This window comes from Mustelus asterias, chromosome 11, assembly GCF_964213995.1.
Source record: "Mustelus asterias chromosome 11, sMusAst1.hap1.1, whole genome shotgun sequence".
NCBI lineage: Eukaryota > Metazoa > Chordata > Chondrichthyes > Carcharhiniformes > Triakidae > Mustelus > Mustelus asterias.
In genome coordinates this window covers 33,647,310-33,667,666 of record NC_135811.1, presented here as the reverse complement: position 1 = coordinate 33,667,666, position 20,357 = coordinate 33,647,310, and the positions used below count along the sequence as shown (strand labels likewise).

The following is a 20,357-nucleotide window of genomic DNA, read 5'->3' as shown; positions in this document are numbered from 1 at the left end:
ATGCTGGATTGGAAGACTGAAAGGGTAATTGGCCTGTTGAAATACTTGATGTTCCTGACACCAATGCTTATTGCAGTTTGACCTACATGCATTCAAATATTTGCTAAATGCTGTCATGACGTGGGTGGATTAAATCTGAAAACCGCCAGTGAAAGAACTACAATGAGAACAGACTGTTCCTAATCTCAGGAACCTCCAAAATTCAAACCAGGAAACCAATACAACAGATACCAACACAGCTAGAAACGGGGAACGTCCTGTCAAATCCAGGCTGAAACTTTTTATTTTCACCCTCAGCTTGAGGGTGAACACTTTTTATAAAAGAGTAACCCAAGCCTGTAACTTAGTTTCTTTGGGGTTTGCTATTTATCAATATTCAATTAGATAAAATTAAATGTTGACTGAAGTTTGCAGCTTTGCTTGGGGGTGCTTTGTGTGTGTTTAATTAAACATTTATTTAGCAGAGGTCAACTCTTGACAAATGGTTGCGGTATTTTACTTTGCTGAAACTGATCAAAAGGACGTAGGCACTTTCTTCGCTACTGTCTGCATTAAACAACATAAAAGCAAGAGCAAAAGTCCAGCCAACTCACTTTGCAAGGGATGTTGACAATGGATTGAAAATGACAAAACAAAACAGAAAAAGAAGGCAAGATATTGCATTGCATAGCTGTAAGTAGGAGTGGGTATATATTGTTGGACACATTGAAATGGTGCCGTTGCTGTAAATGGCTATATATTGTTGGACACACTGAGATGGTGCAGTTGCTGTAAGTGGGTTTATATATATTGTTGGACACATTGAGATGGTGTAGTTGTTGTAAGTGGGTATATATATATTGTTGGACACATTGAGATGGTGCAGTTGCTGTAAGTGGGTATACATTGTTGGGTACATTGAGATGGTGTAGTTGCTGTAAGTGGGTATATATTGTTGGGCACATTGAGATGGTGTAGTTGCTGTAAGTGGCTATATATTGTTGGACACATTGAGATGGTGTAGTTGTTGTAAGTGGGTATATATATATTGTTGGACACATTGAGATGGTGCAGTTGCTGTAAGTGGGTATATATATATTGTTGGACAGATTGAGATGGTGTAGTTGTTGTAAGTGAGTTCATATATATTGTTGGACACATTGAGATGGTGCAGTTGCTGTAAGTTGGTATATATATATTGTTGGACAGATTGAGATGGTGTAGTTGTTGTAAGTGAGTTCATATGTATTGTTGGACACATTGAGATGGTGTAGTTGCTGTAAGTGGGTATATATTGTTGGGCACATTGACATGGTACAGTTGCTGTAAGTGGGTTTATATTGTTGGACACATTGAGATGATGCAGTTGCTGTAAGTGGGTTTATATTGTTGGGACACATTGAGATGATGCAGTTGCTGTAAGTGGGTTTATATTGTTGGACACATTGAGATGGTGCAGTTGCTGTAAGTGGGTATATATTGTTGGGCACATTGACATGGTACAGTTGCTGTAAGTGGGTATATATATATTGTTGGACACATTGAGATGGTGCAGTTGCTGTAAGTGGGTATATATATATTGTTGGACAGATTGAGATGGTGTAGTTGTTGTAAGTGAGTTCATATATATTGTTGGACACATTGAGATGGTGCAGTTGCTGTAAGTTGGTATATATATATTGTTGGACAGATTGAGATGGTGTAGTTGTTGTAAGTGAGTTCATATGTATTGTTGGACACATTGAGATGGTGTAGTTGCTGTAAGTGGGTATATATTGTTGGGCACATTGACATGGTACAGTTGCTGTAAGTGGGTTTATATTGTTGGACACATTGAGATGATGCAGTTGCTGTAAGTGGGTTTATATTGTTGGGACACATTGAGATGATGCAGTTGCTGTAAGTGGGTTTATATTGTTGGACACATTGAGATGGTGCAGTTGCTGTAAGTGGGTATATATTGTTGGGCACATTGACATGGTACAGTTGCTGTAAGTGGGTTTATATTGTTGGACACATTGAGATGGTGCAGTTGCTGTAAGTGGGTATATATTGTTGGGCACATTGACATGGTACAGTTGCTGTAAGTGGGTTTATATTGTTGGACACTTTGAGATGGTGCAGTTGCTGTAAGTGGGTTTATATTGTTGGACACATTCAGATGGTGTAGTTGCTGTAAGTGGGTTTATATTGTTGGACACATTGAGATGGTGCAGTTGCTGTAAGTGGGTATATATTGTTGGACACATTGAGATGGTGGAGTTGTTGTAAGTGAGTTCATATGTATTGTTGGACACATTGAGATGGTGTAGTTGCTGTAAGTGGGTATATATTGTTGGACACATTGAGATGGTGCAGTTGCTGTAAGTGGGTATATATATATTGTTGGACAGATTGAGATGGTGTAGTTGTTGTAAGTGAGTTCATATATATTGTAGGACACATTGAGATGGTGTAGTTGCTGTAAGTGGGTATATATTGTTAGGCACATTGAGATGATGCAGTTGCTCTAAGTGGGTATACATTGTTGGGTACATTGAGATAGTACAGTTGCTGTAAGTGGGTATACATTGTTGGGTACATTGAGATAGTACAGTTGCTGTAAGTGGGTATATATTGTTAGGCACATTGACATGGTACAGTTGCTGTAAGTGGGTATGTATTGTTGGACACATTGAGATGGTACAGTTGCCGTAAGTGGGTATATATTGTTGGGTATATTGAGATGGTGTAGTTGTTGTTAGTGGGTTTATATTGTTGGACACATTGAGATGGTGTAGTTGCTGTAAGTGGGTATATATTGTTGGACACATTGAGATGGTGCAGTTGCTGTAAGTGGGTATATATTGTTGGACACATTGAGATGGTGTAGTTGCTGTAAGTGGGTATATATTGTTGGACACATTGAGATGGTGCAGTTGCTGTAAGTGGGTATATATTGTTGGACACATTGAGATGGTGCAGTTGCTGTAAGTGGGTATATATTGTTGGACGCATTGAGATGGTGTAGTTGCTGTAAGTGGGTATATATTGTTGGGTACATTGTGATAGTACAGTTGCTGTAAGTGGGTATATATTGTTGGACACACTGAGATGACGTAATTGCTGTAAGTGGGTATATATTGTTGGACGCATTGAGATGGTGTAGTTGCTGTAAGTGGGTATATATTGTTGGGTACATTGTGATAGTACAGTTGCTGTAAGTGGGTATATATTGTTGGACACACTGAGATGACGTAATTGCTGTAAGTGGGTATATATTGTTGGACGCATTGAGATGGTGTAGTTGCTGTAAGTGGGTTTATATTGTTGGGACACATTGAGATGATGCAGTTGCTGTAAGTGGGTATATATTGTTGGACACATTGAGATGGTGCAGTTGCTGTAAGTGGGTATATATTGTTGGACACATTGAGATGGTGCAGTTGCTGTAAGTGGGTATATATTGTTGGGTACATTGAGATGGTGTAGTTGCTGTAAGTGGGTATATATTGTTGGACACACTGAGATGACGTAATTGCTGTAAGTGGGTATATATTGTTGGACACATTGAGATAGTACAGTTGCTGTAAGTGGGTATATATTGTTGGGTACATTGTGATAGTACAGTTGCTGTAAGTGGGTATATATTGTTGGGTACATTGAGATGGTGTAGTTGCTGTAAGTGGGTATATATTGTTGGGTACATTGTGATAGTACAGTTGCTGTAAGTGGGTATATATTGTTGGACACACTGAGATGACGTAATTGCTGTAAGTGGGTATATATTGTTGGGACACATTGAGATGATGCAGTTGCTGTAAGTGGGTGTATATTGTTGGACACATTGAGATGGTGCAGTTGCGGTAGGTGGCTATATATTGCAGGACACATTGACATGGTGTAGTTGCTGTAAGTGGGTATATATTGTTGGGTACATTGTGATAGTACAGTTGCTGTAAGTGGGTATATATTGTTGGACGCATTGAGATGGTGCAGTTGCTGTAAGTGGGTATATATTGTTGGACGCATTGAGATGGTGCAGTTGCTGTAAGTGGGTATATATTGTTGGACGCATTGAGATGGTGTAGTTGCTGTAAGTGGGTATATATTGTTGGGTACATTGTGATAGTACAGTTGCTGTAAGTGGGTATATATTGTTGGACGCATTGAGATGGTGCAGTTGCTGTAAGTGGGTATATATTGTTGGACGCATTGAGATGGTGCAGTTGCTGTAAGTGGGTATATATTGTTGGACGCATTGAGATGGTGTAGTTGCTGTAAGTGGGTATATATTGTTGGGTACATTGTGATAGTACAGTTGCTGTAAGTGGGTATATATTGTTGGACACACTGAGATGACGTAATTGCTGTAAGTGGGTATATATTGTTGGACGCATTGAGATGGTGCAGTTGCTGTAAGTGGGTTTATATTGTTGGGCACATTGACATGGTACAGTTGCTGTAAGTGGGTTTATATTGTTGGACACATAGAGATGGTGCAGTTGCTGTAAGTAGGTATATATTGTTGTACAGTTGCTGTAAGTGGGTTTATATTGTTGGACGCATTGAGATGGTGCAGTTGCTGTCAGTGGGTATATATTGTTGGACACATTGATTTGGTGTAGTTGCTGTAAGTGGGTATATATTGTTGGACACATTCAGATGGTGTAGTTGCTGTAAGTGGGTATATATTGTTGGACACATTCAGATGGTGTAGTTGCTTTCAGTGAGTTTATATTGTTGGACGCATTGAGATGGTGTAGTTGCTGTAAGTGAGTTTATATTGTTGGACACATTGAGATGGTACAGCTGCTGTAAGTGGGTTTATATTGTTGGGTACATTGAGATGGTGTAGTTGCAAAGTTGAGGTTTGTAGGCGGGTGTTGCTGTGTGTTGTGCTGAGTGTGAGGGTAAGGCTGAGCTGGTGGTGTGGCCGCTGTCAGGCTGAGTGTAGTGAGTGTGTGGACTGGGTGAGTGAGTGAGAGCTGGAGGCGCGGCTGTCCATGTGGGGCTGTGTCATTGGTTTGGAGCAGCCCCGCCTGCCCGCGGAGCCCCGCACCATCGCAGGCGAGGCGAGCCCGGCTCTGTCCCTGCTCTCTGCACACACACACACAACTCCATCCGCTCCGGGGGTGCTCTTCCTGCAGAGAGAAGGGGACAGGAGCCGCTTGCAGCCGGCAGGAGCTCCAGAGGCGGAGCGCCCGGGATCTGAGCCGCCCAGCCGCCGGGATCTTCCCCCCTCTGCCCGCCCGGAGGAGCCGCTGCCCCGGGGATCGGCTCCGCTCCGCCGCTCGGATCTTACAGGCTGTTAGTTGGAGGATTAAGTTTTATTTATTTGGTTTTTTTTGGGGGTGAGGACCGGCTGGCGATGGGCACCGAGCGGGAGGACAGCGACTGATGGAGATGCTGAGAGTGGCGCTGGTGCCCAGGGACAGGCGGCTCTAACTTGGCGGCGATCACACAGGTACCGAGCCCGCTTCGGACAGCGGCAGCGCCGGCTTCCCCTCGCTGCGCCCGGCGCAGAGCGCCCACTGCCCCCCAGCGCCCACTGCCCCCCCCAGCGCCCACTGCCCCCCCCAGCGCCCACTGCCCCCCCCCCCCCCCAGCGCCCACTGCCCCCCCCAGCGCCCACTGCCCCCCCCAGCGCCCACTGCCCCCCCCAGCACCCACTGCCCCCCCAGGGCCCATTGCCCCCAGTGCCCAAATTCTCCTTGTGTCCATTTCCTCCCATTGCCCCCCATTGCCCCCCCATTGCCCCCCCAGTGCCCATTGCCCCCCCAGTGCCCATTGCCCCCCCAGTGCCCATTGCCCCCCCAGTGCCCATTGCCCCCAGTGCCCATTGCCCCCAGTGCCCATTACCCCCAAGTGCCCATTGCCCCCTGCCCACTTCCTCTAATGCCTATTGCCCCCATGTGCCCATTGCCCCAGTGCCCATTGCCCCCAGTGCCCATTGCTCCCCCAGTGCCCATTGCCCCCCAGTGCCCATTGCCCCCTGTTCCCCGTTGCCCCCCAAGTGCCCGTTGCCCCCCAGTGCCCATTACCCCCACTCCCTCTAATGCCCATTGCCCCCCCTGTTCCCATTGCCCCCCCAGTTCCCATTGCCCCCCCCAGTTCCCATTGCCCCCCCAGTGCCCCATTGCCCCCCCAGTGCCCATTGCCCCCCAGTGCCCAAACAGTGCCCACTCCCCCCCCCCCCCACCCCCCACCTTAACCTCACCCCACACTCCTGTCATCCCTTGGACAGTGCCCAGTTGGCTGTATCCAGGGCCTGGCTCACCTTTAGAGCCTGTCGCATTCTGCACCCACCCCATCACCACCACCAGAGATGGAGGACGCTGGGTGCAGGGGTGTTGCTCGTTTACGTTGTGAGTTGGTGTGGGGTTGATTGAGATGGTGGTGTAATGTGGGAGAGGCTGGGAGCCACATGGCTGCAAGCTGGTATATTGAGACCAGGCTGTGGTGGGCAGCATCAGCAGAGCTCCAGCCGCACTTCAGAAACCCTCATTTCTGCCTTCCTCATTTTGGTTAATGTTTGAGATCTTTCAGTCTATGAACCTGGCCTCAGCCCCACTCCCTGCTGTGTTCTCTGCTCTCTCTCTTCCCCCACCCCCGACCATAATCTGTTTCCCCCCCATCAAACTCTGCTCCTCCCCCCCCCCATCATACTCTGCTCCTCCCCCCCCCCCATCATACTCTGCTCCCCCCCCCCCCACGACCATACTCTGCTCCCCCTGCCCCCCATTTCTTACCCCAGTCTCTATAACTATTCAAACTATGACAATGTCATCTTAAAAGTTGTTTAAAGCAGCCAGCTCGGTAACTTTCCTCTTGGCATCGCTGGGATAGAGCTTTTACGAAAACACCCATTGATTTTTAGATTGCTTTGAAGAGGTGTTTACAGTTTTAAAGTCGACCATTTTGACATTCAGAATTTTCAGATCTTTTCTTACTGAAAGAACACATGACACTGAATGTCTTTCTACATAGACCACAGTGATTGTGAGTGACTAGCGTAAGGTCATTCATTTTATAAGGTTTATCGTTGCATGATACAATTGTGAAATTTAAACGTAGGAACAGTCACAAATCAGGCTTTATGGTGAAAGCTTTGTGTGTGTTTCCCTTTTTCCAAGTTTCATATAGCAACAGCAGGATTTATATTCCTTTCCTTTGCAAATCACTTGTTTGTATTCAGATTTCACTATCGGTGAGAAGCACTATTTTATCCTGCCAGGGCTTCACATTTGACAGGCTGTGAGTGGTATCAGATAGTAATCCAGGGTCATGTATGGTCAGAGCAAATAATACCTGTTGAATAATGTATTTATTCCATACCCCATTTCCTTTTGAATGAATTGATTTTGATTGGGTTATTACTCAACAAATAAAACAAGATGAATACAGTATGGAAGGTTAATAAGTGACCTTTAATCCGTGCAGGATTTGGGCCTGAACTTGGCATTGTATGTTTGTTTGCAAAGTGTGTCAGTGCAGATATTTTTGCAGGATGGACAGTGTGTAACAGTTAGCGTTATCCAGACAGTAGACACTTTGCCAGATTATACAATTGGTGAATGATTAAATTTTGATGTGAAATAATGTAAAATGTAATCTTTTAAATTTTCTTCCCAGTTGAACGAGGCAAGGTGACGAATTGGAATTAGTAATAGAATTATTGGTTACTTTCACAGATTTACATCTGACTCCAACTTTGCTGCTGCATAATTAAGATGAAATGGCTTCAGAGTTTGACTTCTACAGTGACCCAGCTATTCAGCTCAATAGAGATTGATTCAGGAAATTTCAAAGCTGTTTGATTCTAGAAATTGTTTTGGTGATATATTAGTGAGATTAATAGGGCTTTCACATGTGCTGTAATGGTCAATCATGTGCAATATATTCTTCAAATCAAAACAAGGTTACATTTTAAATCCCTACTGTTCCATTGAAAAGGACAAGGGGTCCACAGACATAGTGGGTGAGTGCGCCAATACTAACTCAGTGTGGGCATCTTAGAAGGATGCACAGATCACACTTCCTGATCGTGGTTTTCATGCTCTTTTTCTGTCTGGGTCACCCTGGCAACGACTGGCACACTCACAGAAACCTCTTCCCCCTTCCCAAACTTCCAGAAAAACGTGTCAGCTATTCCAGGGAGAAGTCCAGCATGCAGGAATATGCTAAGAGGGTTGGCAATTAGTTGTGAGGTCAGAAACAGACCAGAGTGACAGAAGGATTGGCGGGAGTTAGCAAATGGTGATTCACAGAATCCTGTACATGTCCCACAGATTTTCAGCACTGAGATTGACCTGGATGAAGGAATAGGGAGTTGTGCATTTAAGTTGACAGACAACTCTAACTTGTAGGCACAGAAAATTGCTTGGACGTGAACATAAACTACTATGGCAAATGGAGTGCAATGTTACAAACTATGAAGCCATTCACTTTAAATTTGAGGACATCACTTCTCGGCCTTTTGGCTAAGATCAAACGTCAGATCAAGCCCAAGATGAGATGCAATGCCTCATCTTGGCAGCTTGAACCTTGTTTGTCTCCTTTGTGGGGACCTTGAACTGGATTCAATTGGTTTTTGAATTTGGTTTTTGGAGCAAGCAAGGAATGGATTTGGGTTTGCCCAGTCCATTCTGAGCATTGGCTTTGCAACTTTAAGAATGGAGTAAAAATTTTTTTTAAATAAATCAAATCAGGATATTTTCCTTACTGGGGAGTGACTGGGGGCAAAAGGATTTAGGTACCAATCGAACAGATATTGCAATCAATCAGACAGGCTAATGGAACTGGAAATGAAGATTCAGGAGCGCAGAGCAATGCTCAGATCCCACCTGAACTGTGTGTGCAGTTTTGGGCCCTGTACCTCAGGAAGGAAGATAGTACAGATTCATCAGAATGATGTCAGGGATTACCCCAGACTTTGCGTGACAGCGGAGTGAATTTCTTTGTGGTGGGGGGTGGAGGTTCTGAGAGTTGTTGAGTAGGGTGGAGGCCTCAGTCGCCAAACTGCATGGTGGGTGGGTGGGTAGAATGAGGTTGAACATGCTGGGCAGTGTTTAAGCTGCAGGGTTCTTTTTAAAAGCTTTTTCTTTTGCAGTGGGAATCAGGCCTCACATATTTATCCGTTCGGCCATGCCCACCATCGGAGAAAAAGTGTGAGGGTTGAAAGGGGGTTTGCGGCTGTCCAAGCCTTGGGGATCACAACCCCAAAGTCTTGCTTAAAGGGTTGGGTTGTGATGTTGTCCAAAGGTGGTTTTAGTTCCCTTGAGTTTAAGAGGTTGAGGGATGATCTATTGAAATTTTAAAATGGTAATTTCTCTGTGCTTACAGTATTTTCTTTGTTGAGGGAACCAGAACAGAATGAAATTAGTAGTTGGCTAGTTGGAATGAAATCGGGCAGCACTTTTTTACAGAATGGGCTGGGGGAATCTGGAACTCATTCCCAAAAGAATATGGATGTTTCGTTAATTGAAAATTCCAAGATTGAGATTGATCGATTTTGTTAGGGAAGGGTATCAAGGTAAATGGAGAAAAGGTGGGTAAATGGATTTGATGTACAGATCGAATAGAATGGTGGAACAGACTCTAGGGAAGGGGCTGCTGTTTTAAGTTTAGGAACAGGAGTAGGCCATTCAGCCCATCAAGCCTGCTGCTCCATTCAATATGAATATAGTTGATTATCCACTCCAATGCTTTTTAGCCACACTATCCCAGTATCCTTTTACGTCATTGGTATTTAGAAATCTATCAATCTCTGCTTTAAACATTCTCATCAATTGGGGTTCCACTGCCCTGTGGGGTAGGGAATTCCATAGATTCACACACTCTGTAGAGTAAAATCATTTCTCTCATCTTGGTCCTAAGTGGCTTCACCCTTATTTTGAAATTGTTATCCTTGGTTCTCGACAACTCAGTGGAAACATCTTACCTGCATCTACCCTGTCTATCCCTTTAAATATTTTGTAGGTTTCAGTGAGATGACCTCTCATTCTTCAGAAATCTGGAAAATACAGGCCCAATCTTCCTTCAAAGGACATTCCAGGAATAAGTCCGGTGAACCTTTGTTAAACTCCCTCTATGGAAAGCTGACATGCAGGTGTAGCAAGCAATGACTTATTGACGAGGACACCCAGGTCTCTTTGTACATCTACAATTTCTAATCTCTTACCATTTAAGAAATACTCTGCACATCCGATCCTCCTACCAAAGTGGGTAATCTCACATTTTTCTGCCATGCTCTTGCCCACTTGCTAAATCTGTCCACATCCTCTTGAAGCCACTTTGCACCTTCCTCACTCCACGCATTTCCGCCTAGTTTTGTGTCATCTGCGAATTTGGAAATATTGCGTTTGGTCCCCACATCCAAATCATTGATACATATTGTGAACAGCTGGGGCCAGAGCACTGATGGTTGTGGTACCCCTGTAATCAGAGCCTGCTAATGCGAGAATGACCTATTTATTGTTACTCTTGGTTTTCTACCCATTAACCAATCCTTAATCCATGCTAGTATATTACTTCCTATCCCATGTGCTTGAATTTTGCAAAGCAGCCTCCGGTGGGGGACTTTATCAAAAGCTTTCTGAGAATCTAAGTATACTGCATCCAGAGTCCCCTTTATGACCTACTTGTGTTCATTTGTCCCTCTGTGGATGGAAGAAGGTGGTGATGCTTCTGAGTTTCCTGTGTGCACCTGTGGCAGAAACCTATGAATTTATTCTGTCTGATTTAACATGAGGATGGAGGTCCGAGAGACCTGACAAATGAATTGCTGTAAATGAAATTCTATGAACGTTCTCTCACCATCTATTTTCCAAAGGCTTCGGCTCAATTACAGTTAACAGAATCCACCAGTAGTCTCCATGCGAGTCAGGATAGTGAGTGCAGCTGGGCTGTGCGACCAGGCAGGGCATCACAGTTTACCCCAATGCCAGCTTCCCACCAGTGATGACGGGTAATGACCAGGAATGGGAAACCTTGGGCTCCACTAATTCAGATGGCACTGCCAAAAATTGTAAAACCACTCCTGCTGCCATAGCGGTGGCCAGTGAAACCGGCAGTTCAACCTTGGTGATCTTTTAGTCTCTGTGTTTTATTGCTGCAGTGATCTTTGCCTTTATCCACAACCAAATAAAAGGACTCTTGATATGAATATATATTTTGAACATTTATTGTGCTGGCAGGATGGGATTGCTCATTCCACTTGATCGAAATTCCGTGGTTAAGTTTCAGTCTTTGAATTTGAAGTGTTGTGAAAATAATCAGATGTATCTCGCTGCTATTTCCAATCATACTTCAGAAATTCAGTTTCAGCGCTGAGCTTATTCTGCACTGCACTGGGGCAGGCCTGAATGTGTGTATGTTGTGTGTGTGTTTCTGATTTAAGTACATGTATTTTTATCTGCTTCATTTGTTTTTTGGGGATTTCATAAAGATAGAAATCTGTCCTGGTCTTACAGCAGATGGAAGGAATTGCTCCTTGCACATTAAACGCGGACATCTTACTATTCGGAAAGTTGACTTTGTTTTGACAGTGGCTGCTCCGGTGATGTCATAACAGTTGAAAAATGTAGCCTGTGTGATCAGGAAAAATAATTTGGTGCCTCAACGTGAGAAATAAGGGGCCGCACAAAGCGCTATGGTGGCACAGTGATTAGCACTGCTACATCACAGCACCAAGGTCCCGGGTTCGATTCTGGCCATGGGTGACTGTCTGCCTGTGTGGAGTTTGCATGTTGTCCCTGTGTCTGCGTGGGCTTCCTCCGGGTGCTCCGGTTTCCTCCCACAGTCCAAAGATGTGCGGGTTGGGTGGATTGTAAAATTGTGGGAAAATTACCCCTCAGTATCTCAGGATGTGTAGGTTAGATGGGATTAGCCATGGTAAAATGTGTGGGATTACAGGGTTAGGGTGGGGGGGGGGGGGAAGGAGGCCTGGGTAAGATACTCTGTCAGAGGGTTGGTACAGACTTGATGGGCTGAATGGCCTTTCCTGAACTGTAAAGATTCTATGCAATGCAGTGCAGGTGGTCGATACTTATTTCGGACAAAGTGTTCACTGCTTCTCCTGAAACTCCATTTGTATTACCACTATATCCAGGGTATGTCAGCATTTAAACAATCTGTATCTCTCGACTGCAGCTTTTACACCTTCAACAGAATAAATTGTACTCTTCTGTCTGAATACTGGGCCGATACCCACTGGAGTGGTGACACCCTCTTGTATCATACTGGTTCTCTTGATAGGGACCTGTGTGTCAGACTAATGAGTTGTCATGGTCTTTGTTATGGGAAGAACCAATAGTATAATTTGTCGGATATAAAAAGAAAGTGGAAGAAATGGGTTGCCTCGTGCTAATCTGCTCTGGGTTTTAATGTGGCTCTATAAAAAGAAAAATTAAGCACGGGAAAGTAATTGTGTATAACAGGACTTCAGAGCGAATTGAAGGGGATGAAAGTGGAACTTTGGACATTTTGCTTTTTCCATTTATATTTACCTTGGTCGGAAATCAGTCTAAGACCCCCCTCCCTGTTGCCTCCCACCACTGGAGTTGTTCTTTTAACAGAAGGGGTGCACGGCACTCTTCCCACACTCTTATCATGATCAGCTGGTCAAAGCTTCTGTGAAGCTGAACTAATCCTGCTAGTTTCTTTCTCCTGAAGATGAACTAGCACTGCAGCAAGAATCCTGGTTGTAAACAGACATAGAGTTCGCTAACTGCACGTGTTAAGTAGTATTTTGAGGCTTGATTTCCTGAGTTGGAATTTTGTCATTCTGTCAGGTCAGCCGTATCACAGAGCTGCCCTTCACTTCAGTTTTTTTGCTGTATCTGTTGCACCCCCTAGTCCAACATCTCCAATCTCAACTTCTGCTATCTCTGAAACAAAGTGCATTTCGACTCCACTCACTTCACTGTCCAAGGCTCCTTGTATTTGATTTATCGCTTTCTTTGTGAAGGGTGCTAGAGAAATGCAAATTGCACAGTGGTTAGAACTGCTGCCTTACAGCGCCATGGGCCTGGGTTCAATTCTGGCCTCGGGTAACTTTCTGTGTGGAGCTTGCACGCTCTCTCCCCTGTCTGTGTGGGTTTCCTCCGGGTGCTCCGGTTTCCTCCCACAGTCCAAAGATGTGCAGGTTAAGTGGATTGACCATGCTAAATTGTCCCTTAGTGTCCAAGGTGTGTGGGTTAGGGGGAACTAGTGGGGTAAATGTGTGTGGTTACGGGATAGGGCCCTGGGTAAGATGCTCCACCGGAGGGTCAGTGCAGACGTGATGGGACGAATGGCCTCCTCCTGCACTGTAGAAAAAAAAATTGTTGCTTAATTTTAAAATGAATCTGGAATAAATAGCAACAAGATTAATGTGTGAGTGCTAAAAAAACAAGAACGATATTGGCACATATGTGCTTTTTAATGATTTTTTTTGCCATTTTGCCCACTAATATGGAAACCAATTGCATTGAAAGTTACAACAGCAAAATACCTCAGATGCTGAAAATTCTAAATAAAACCCGAAACTGCTGGAAACACTCAGCAGGTCAAGCAGCATCCGCGGAGAGGGAAACCGCCAATGTTTCAGGTTGATGGCCTTTCATTATGATGTTGCAAAGTAAATTGCATTAAGACCACTCGACAAGCCAGCCTGGTGGTCGAATCAACGTAGCGTCACTGCTGCAGATTTGAATATGGAGCTGGTCGTGTCACACTGTCAGGAAGCCTGTTTTTAAAAGAATGTGGATTATTCAGAGTTCTCCAGTTGCAGATTTATGATTATAAATAGTGTCTGAGTGACTCACTTTCCATTGTACTAATTGAACTCTGATGCTATTAATTGTGTGGCTGTTCATTTTTAAATTGCCGCTTAACTGAAGCCTTGAACAGAAGGAGCACAACAATACTTTTATAAACAACGCTGGTGTTAAAAGATGAACTGTAAGGAAGTGCAACATGTTTTGTCAAGCCTTTCTGGCAGTCTTCAGTGCAGTTGTTAAATGAAATCTGTTTCCTCCATTTAAACAGAGGGAGAGTTGGAATCCCAGTGTCCTCGGGAATTTGTGTAATGTTACTTCCACTTTGTCTCGTGTGCCCCACATGGTGATGGGGAAGACATTTGTTCTCATTATTCAGACAGATCTTCAAGTGGGTTGTCAATCTGCAGTTGATGTCCTTTAAGGAGACATTTCTTAGAGATGGTAAACCTCTTCATCTGGGCTTTAATAACCTCACTGTGTCCTAGTAACAGCCAAGGAAGCATTTTTGAAGTGCTATCACTCTGCTAATATAGGGACCGTGGTAGCCATTTTGCAAACAGCAACGTTCCACAAGTGACCATGAAACAAACTGTCCAGATGATCTGTTTTAGTGATGATGGTTGAGGGATACATATTGACCCAGTGAACAGGGGGAATTCCTCTGTACTTCCACAGAGAGTTCTGTGACATCTTTTACAGTAACAGTTTTAACGACACCAGGTTAAAGTCCAACAGGTTTATTTGGTAGCAAATGCCATTAGCTTTCGGAGCGCTGCTCCTTCGTCAGATGGAGTGGATATCCACTCCATCTGACGAAGGAGCAGCGCTCCGAAAGCTAATGGTATTTGCTACCAAATAAACCTGTTGGACTTTAACCTGGTGTTGTTAAAACTGTTACTGTGTTTACCCCAGTCCAACACCGGCATCTCCACATCATGACATCTTTTACATCCAGCTGAGAACGGTAGCACAGTGGTTAGCACTGCTGCCTCACTGCGCCAGGAACCCGGGTTCAACTCCAGCCTTGGGTAACTGTCTGTGTGGAGTTTGCACCGTCTCCCCCTGTCTGCGTGGGTTTCCTCCGGGTGTTCCGGTTTCCTTCCCACAGCCCAAAGATGTGGGTCAGCCATGGGAAATGTGTGAGGTTACGGGGAGAGGTTGGGAAAGTGGGCCTGGATAAAGATGCTCTTTCGGAGAGTCAGTGCAGACTCGATGGGCCGAATGCCCTCCTTCTGCATTGTCAGGAATCTTTGAAACAGGAGTCACACTGTTGTATGAATAGACCCAAGCTGGGATCGAACCCGGGTCCCTGGCGCTGTGAGGCAGCAATGCTAACCACTGTGCCACCGTGCCACCCCCAAGTGACCACTTGACCCATAAAGCACTTTCTACAAGTTTTCCATTCTGACAAACTAACTGGAGGTTGCTAGCCCCATTGCTAACCAGTATTTTCAATATAGCCATTCAGGGATTGATGCTGATAGTGAAGAAAAGTAACGGTTTATTTGAGGGATTTGCAATTAATTAATTTTGACGTGTAAATTCCACGTGGTTCAGAGGAAGGGCTGCTGGAATAATGAATGCATTGTACAAGGAATTTCTATGGGGTTGTTTTTGTTTTGTTGGCTTGTTAAGTTTGAATGGATTGCAATGAGATTTGCAGTAATATAATGATGAATGAACTTAGAAAAGTTACAGTAACCCCACACAGATACACTTCCGTGATTGATGCAAGTACAATCAACCCATTTTCCACTGTTTTTAGTTATTTATTTTCTCGGGCCAAACAAAGACTACACTGTTTGATAGTTGCCTGCAGCTGTATGCTGTATGTCCAACATTTTGTGATGTATTGTGAAACCAATCAGGTGTTCAAGTATTCTGCTGCGACCAAAAAATGTTATCTCACTCCAGCATGATATGAAATGTGTTGCTGGTGCAGTAACCATTCGCTGCCGGAGCTAATTATTCCTCATAATTGCTTGTTAACTCTGCAGTATTCCAAGACTTAAGTCCGATTAAAAGTCATTATAAGTAGGAATGGAAAAAGGGCATTCACTTTATCAAACCCATTGTTTCCATAGGCCGTGTGCAACCCTTCCTGCTCCACCTATTTAACCACAGGCTGGGTCTCACTGACTGAATATACCAAGGGCAGCTTCAATCTCTTAAAAATAATCAAACTCCTCAATATCTACATTGCCACATTTCCACCGCTTAACCCAGGGTGGCTTCCCAACGTAGTCTGTTCCATCACCCTGTTACAGTTTCAGAGGGTCCATCAACCCTCCATGTCTTGTGGAACATGTGTACTCTGTGGAAAGATGAGATTGTATTTATAAATGCTGTTGAGTTTGATATATATGATTCAAACTAGCAGCGGCTCGCTATGAAAAAGACCTCCTGGTAACAAAGCACCTGCTTGCATGAAATTCTTTAACTCCACCTGAGAGACCTTTCGGCAGCTGACCTACCATCAAGTGAAGGGAGAAGGGAAAGACAGCTTGTGTGTAATGAGAGGACTGAGACATCCTTGGCGAATGTGATGATCATCATTACATCAAAATGTAAAAACACAACTAACTTCTGATTAAAACAAAATTATCCACATTTAAGAAAGGGGACTAAATAACAGGGGGCATAAGATTAAGCTGTGTATTAATTGTAAGATGGCATGTTATTCAGATATTAGAGAGATGTTTTTTACACAGAGGGTGGTGGGGGCCTGGAATGCGCTGCCAAGTAGGGTGGTGGAGGCACGCTGACATCGTTTAAGACTTACCTGGATAGTCACATGAGCAGCCTGGGAATGGAGGGATACAAACGATTGGTCTAGTTGGACCAAGGAGCAGCACAGGCTTGGAGGGCCGAAGGGCCTGTTTCCTGTGCTGTACTGTTCTTTGTTCTTTATTCACTTTTATTATTTGCACATTATAGCCTGGAAATTACTGTTAATAATATTGGCAGATAAATGCTTAACATGTTTGCATGACATTCTTATGACTGATACCATGCACTTTATGCATTATCTGAAATGGGTTACTACTGCTGCTGTGTGTAAGAATGTCAAAAAGGTGTGTTAAGTATTGATTTACTATTGTTGGCCAAAAGTGATCTGTTCTATTCTTTTGGTGAGAGACAGACTGAATTTAACAATGCTCAATGGTATTTATTTTCAACTTAAAACACTAATAAGTGATCATTTGACAAGTGGAGCTTGAAAATTTTCAGTTAAGATACTTATCCAATGTGTAAACTAATTTGAATGATTTGAGTTGTGTCTAACAAATCTGAGGGGCCATTAACTTTTGAGCAGATCCACAGTGGTTAGCACTGCTGCCTCACAGCGCCAAGGACCCGAGTTTGATTCCCGGCTTGGATCACTATCTGTGCGGAATCTGCATGTTCTCCCCGTGTCTGCATGGGTTTCCTCCCACAGTCCAAAAGACGTGCTGGTTAGGCGCATTGGCCATGCTAAATTCTCCCTCAGTGTACCCGAACAAGCACCGGGGTGTGGCAACTAGGCGATTTTGACAATAACTTCATTGCAGTGCTAATGTAAACCTACTTGTGACACTAATGAATAAACTTTACCCATGTCTATGGTCCTGTTGTTGCCAATCCCACCATGCAACGCAGCATAAACAGAGCAGGTTCAGGACAGTGGCACAGATCTCTTTAAATCTGTAAGTTATGATGAGGACTGGAGCTTGGAAGGTTTTGTGGAGAGGGAGCGAGAGAGAAAGCTATTTTCACCCAAAATGACTCGGGCTATTACCAGTACTATGTAAATGCCTGTCCCATTTTTGTTCTGCAGCAGAATGAACGAACTGGCAGATGTAGTTTGTTTTGTCCAAAGATGTGTGGGTTAGGTGGATTGGCCATGCTAAATTGCCCCTTAGTGTCAAGGGGACTAGCTAGGGTAAATGCATGGGGTTATGGGGATAGGGCCTGGGTGGCATTGTGGTCGATGTAGACTCGATGGGCCGAATGGCTTTCTTCTGTACTGTAGGGATTCTATGATTAGTGCAGACCTGCGCTTAAAGTGACTGCCTCCCAATTACTTTTGTGTTTTAATTAAAAAAATGTTGCTATCCTGAAAATAACACATTTAAAAAAACATGTTTGTAGTGATGTATAAAGGGTATGTTTGAACTATTTATGGAATGTGGTTTTTATTTCCACGAGTGAATCTAACCAGATGACCCATGAATTCTAAACAAGTTCACTTACGATCAGCTTCAGAGGTAGAAATGGAAAGCATAATTTATTACCTGAATAGTAAATTAGTCAAGATAATTTGGCACAAGTTTCAAACAATTTTTAATTTAAGGATCTTAATGTGAGCTGTTGAGTGAATGAGTGGCACCGCGGTTAACATTGCTGCCTCACAGATTCAGAGACCTGGGTTCGATTCCCGGCTTGGGTCACTGTCTGTGTGGAGTTTGCACGTTCTCCCTGTGTCTGCGTGGGTTTCTTCCGGGTGCTCCGGTTTCCTCCCACAGTCCAAAGATGTGTGGGTTAGGTGCATTGGCCATGCTAAATTGGCCCTTGGCGCCCCGGGATGCATAGGTTAAAGGGATTAGCGGGGTAAATATGTGGGGTTACGGGATGGGGCCTAACTGGGATTGTTGTTAGTGCAGACTCGATGGGCCGAATGGTCTCCTTCTGCACTCTAGGGATTCCACTCTTCTTCTACTAGAGTGTTCTAACCCATTTTTATTCCAATGCAAGTGGCTGTGTGATTGTTATTTCTCTTGCTCCTGAACCTGCTCTGTTTATGTTGCATGGTGTGGTGGGGCTGCAACAACAGGACCATAGTCATGGGTAGGTTTTGCACTGAGAGAGAGGTAGCACGAAACCATAGCTGTCATGTTGTACTTCTGACTCAGAATTTCCCTGAAACTGTGGGGAGGTCTATAAAGCACATCCATTGTGAAAAAGATTACTGCTGGCTTGTACAGATGGGCTGACAGATTGGCAGCTGTTTACCTTTGTAGCCTGTGGCACTTCCTTCATCAAGAGCACCCAGTGAAACCTTTCCCAAGGAGAGTTTAGTGGTCCCTGGGGCAGCGCTATTGGGTTGTTTGTATAGCGGATGCTTTTGTCACTGGAGACAACCTTTATAAAGGAAATCTGAAATTACGCTATGTTGTGTGAGGTCTTGCCTTATGAGAGGTTGAAGGCTTCCGTCTTAAATAATTCCTAAATGGGAGATTAAGACATGACTGTTTATAGGATTGTGCCAGCACCACAAAGAATTTGATTTACCAGTGACTCATGGAGTCAGTGTGAACCTTTAACTTGGTGACTCAGTACAAAAATCTGGCTTAATACAAAGATCCATCAGTTACCTTGTGTGGAAATAAAGATTGTGCTTATTGTTCAGTCTGCTGCTTTGGGCACTAAGTGTTGCACAGAGGATAATAATGAATTTCAACAAGATATTTTATTGACTTACAGACCTTAAAGAAGCCAATTTCACTGTTAGACGTTACTGAAACAAGTTGTGTTTGGGTGGAACAGGAATGGGGGATTCAGGTTACAGTTGTGAGGGTTGATGGACAATGTTCTCTTGTACCCCCTCACCCCACCCGGCCATTGCCATCTCCTCTGCACCATGCTCATATGGCCGTTATTCATCTGAGATCCTTGATTATAAATCATGGAATCACAAGTAAGATCAGGGCGAAGCCTGATGCCATTTTTGTCTGAAGTTAATAGACATGTACCTCCAACCAGTGTCACTGGATATCAGTCAGAAGTTGGAGCCCTGGCAGCTTTTTGCCTCCTTTAATAATGGCCAATTGTAGCAGTCATGGTGTGGCAATCTAACTCTGCTCAAGCTGGATCCTTGCTGATCTACACAGATTTCTATATTTCTCATGAATGTGCTTCAATTTCATTTCCCAGTGTAACCCTGTTACGGGGCCAGAAGGTGCCAGGTCAGATTCCTGATTTGTGGTGAGCTACAGTTAAATTGAGGTACTGCGCATCAAACTTCTAAACTTGTAGTCAGCGAAGCTTTCTGCTACTCATGACCGTAGCAGGAATGTTCAGAGGTGTATGTCTATATTGGGGAAGACAGTAATAGCTTTGCAGCCACTTGTCATGGCTAACACACACAACGAATGACTATGTGGATGTGGAAATAGAGGACTATTGTTGGTTTATAGAGCTATACCCAAGAAAGAACCATTGCCTTCAAAAGAGGAGGAGCGGAATGCAAAACAATTTGGAACAAATGTATTGATTTTTAGTTCACTTTTTTGCAATATATTTAATCATGAGTATTAACTATCCATTGGTTTGTTTGTATTGAAGCATTATCCACTGAGAAGGCTTTGGAAACACATTAACGGGTGACTTGATGGAGGTGTACAAAATTATGAGGGGAAGAGATATAGTAAACGGGATAAAATTGTTTCTCTTGGCGGACAATGCTAGAACCAGAGGACATAGATTCAAGACAAGTGGCAGTAGGTGTAGAGGGGACATGAGGCGGATCGACAATAACAGCAGAATCTTGCTCCTGTAATCACTTGTGAACCTTTTTACGCAAAGGGTGGTGGGTGTCTGGAATTCGCTGCCCGAGTTGGTGGTAGAGGCAGAGACTCTAAACTCTTTAAAAAAGTA

At 44.0% G+C, this 20,357-nt stretch overlaps 1 protein-coding gene and 1 pseudogene across 3 annotated transcripts in view; both read left to right on the top strand.

Moving 5' to 3' along the window:
- Positions 1-4,907: 4,907 nt before the first annotated feature.
- LOC144500462 (C-terminal-binding protein 2) overlaps positions 4,908-20,357 on the top strand; it is a 330,141-nt gene continuing 314,691 nt past the window's right edge. Inside the window, exon 1 of one of the 3 annotated variants that reach the window (XM_078223412.1) lies at positions 4,908-5,425. The gene's annotated coding sequence lies outside the window, so the exon portion shown is untranslated. The remainder of the gene's footprint in view (positions 5,426-20,357) is intronic. The other 2 variants (XM_078223416.1, XM_078223413.1) reach the window with 2 other exon arrangements.
- Positions 8,422-8,647, top strand: LOC144501005 (U2 spliceosomal RNA; annotated as a pseudogene).